We start from the raw sequence: 2,793 nt of genomic DNA on the forward strand, positions 1-2,793 counted from the left end.
ATATCCGGCGGATATGTGCCCAGTATATAAGTATGGGCTCATATGTATACACGGGCGTATATGTAGAAGTGTACATATACAGCGCATATGTCACATGACGTATGCGGCGCATAGGTCACTTGACATATACGGAGCATATGTTGCTTGGCATATATGGCGCATATGTCCCTTGACATATACTGTGCATATGTCCCTTGACATATACGATGCATATGTTGCTTAACCCCAGTCAGGGACTCTGCCCCTTGGACCCTGCTAGGGGCTGCCACCCCTAGAACCCCGCTGCCATGGGCACTGCCCCCGAACCCCCATTAGCTAGGGGTTTCATTAACCTAGAAATATGATATAAGTAGGAATAGTTATGTGATGCTTGTTATTTGGTACACAGTTAGTCGTGCCCCAGCTGAGAAGAGGTGTGACCGAATAATCAGAAAGAAATAGGACAAAGGTGAGTTTTTAGCCCCTATTCTCTGTTATGTTTTCGGGGTTGTGTGCATACTTTCTGTGTTAGTTAATACACCTACCATAAGTGTTAAGTGTATGCTTTATGAATGTTATATGTATGTGATAGGACAGGTATAAGCATGCATTTATATAATTGTATGAATGTATCACTATGCAAGTAAGAAGGGAATAGGCCCTAATAATAATCTGTGAATGAAGGGAACAGACTCTAATAATAATCTGCAAATGTATGGAACAGATCCTAATAATCACTGTGAATGTAGGGAAGAGGCCCTAATAATCTCTGCAAAGGTTATAGGGCGAAATGCTCTTAAAACGTATGTATGTAATGAATGAAAGTATGAAAGAAAGAATGTACGTATGTATGTAAGAAAGGTAAGCGGGTAAGTATGTATCTTCAGATACGTATGTATGTAAGTATGTGAATGTAATGTATGTTGCCTAATTAACTAGAATTCACTCAGCGTAGCTGAATTTTAGTATGCACGCGGGCTAATAGGATGAGACAGCTGGCTTGAGGAGCACATATGGTTGAAGAATAAAGAAGCTGGCCTCTGAAGATTTGAAGTTATATGTTTAATTATATTTAAACTTTAAAGACATGTTTAAGTTTTTATGTATGAATGTTTGATGTTTTAAGTATTCCGTGAAAGTTTTAATTCACTATGATATTTAGAACTGTGTTTATGAGTAAATCCAACGTCCAATGTAGGGCACCTGGACCGGGGCCTTACAAAATTATACATGTAGATAAGCATCTCCTAGCATGGTTCTTGCAGCTTCTATGAGTGTTCAATTCCTTCTTTTTGCAACCCCATTTTGTTCAGGAGTTCTTGAAGCACTGAATTGTTGAAATATTCCTTTTGCAAAACAAAATTCAGACATTACTCCATTTTTTAACTCTGAGCTATTGCCACTTCTCATCACCTTCACTCTTGCATCCAGTTAATTCTCAATTCTAGTCACACAACTCTTAATCAATTCTGTAGCCTCATCCTTCGAACTTAGGAAATACACCCAAATGAATCTTGACTAATCATCTATGATCACCAAACAATACTTCTTTTTGCCAATGCTTGTAACACTTACGGACCAAAGAGATCCATGTGAAGCATTTCAAGCACTTGATTAATGGAGTTTATCAGTTTGGTTTTGTGAGATGATTTATGTTGTTTTCCTTTTAGGCATGAGACACAGTTGTCTTCAAGATTGAACTCCCTTGATGATAAACCAATAACATGCTCACCTTTCACAAGTTTGTTCATATTCTTTAAATTCACATGACATAATATTATGTGTCATTTCTTGGTTTCATTTTCAGATGCTTTAGAAATAAAACAAGTTCCACTCTAGAAATAGCTTCTTTCATCTTCAATTCATACAAATTGTCATTTCTTGGTGCTATCATTATAATCATTTCAGATGGTATCACAAACTCTGGTTTCAAAATGAAACAATGTGATTCATCAAATCCAACCTTATAACCTTTATCACACATTTGAGATATGCTCAAAAGGTTATATTGTAGTCCTTCAACATAAAATACATTGTCAAATGAAACTTTTCCACTTATGAGAATACCCTTGGCTATAATTTTCCCTCCATTTTCATCACTCCCAAAAGCAACAGGGCCTTTAAATTTCTCTTCATAGTTAACCAGTGATATCTTACACAGGTCATGTGCCTGGAACATCTACTATCCATATACCATACCTCATTGACTTTCTATGGACTGTTCCTACACAGTTGAGAACAAATGAGTGTTAAGTGATGAATCACAAGCCATGCTAGCTTGAAAATCATCAGAAACAACAGCCTCATAACCAGTTTCACAAGACTCATCAGCCTCATATCCAGTTTCAAACAAATTTCCAAAGTATGGAATTATGCTTCTTCATTCTTCAATCATTGTCTCTCTTTTGATAATCAGTTTTGGAGTCTCATCCTTGGGCTTCCACAAGAATCCCCTAGGTTCAAAATCACTTTTTAACAGGAATTTTTCATCACCATTCAACTCCTTTCCTTGCTTTCTCTTGAAAACCTTTTTCTTGAATTTTTTATTCTTATCAGTTCATTTCAAATCTGCATAGTCAAATGATTTTTCTGAACTATGAGATTTACTGGATGATTTCTTCTCAAACTTCTTCACAAATACATGCTCATTCCTCTTAATCATATCATCAACTTTTTATCTTTTCATTACAAGTTCCATCATCAACTTGCATACCTTTCTGTAAATATTACTTATATCTCTTTTTATACGAAACAAAGTCTTGACCATATAGTGTAGTGTCAGGGACAGTGAAAGGTTCTTTTATAATTCTTTCA

This window comes from Bidens hawaiensis, unplaced genomic scaffold (genome assembly GCF_021521415.1).
Source record: "Bidens hawaiensis isolate Kalapana, Puna unplaced genomic scaffold, B.hawaiensis_p1.1 tig00020666_1, whole genome shotgun sequence".
In the NCBI taxonomy this organism is placed as follows: domain Eukaryota; kingdom Viridiplantae; phylum Streptophyta; class Magnoliopsida; order Asterales; family Asteraceae; genus Bidens; species Bidens hawaiensis.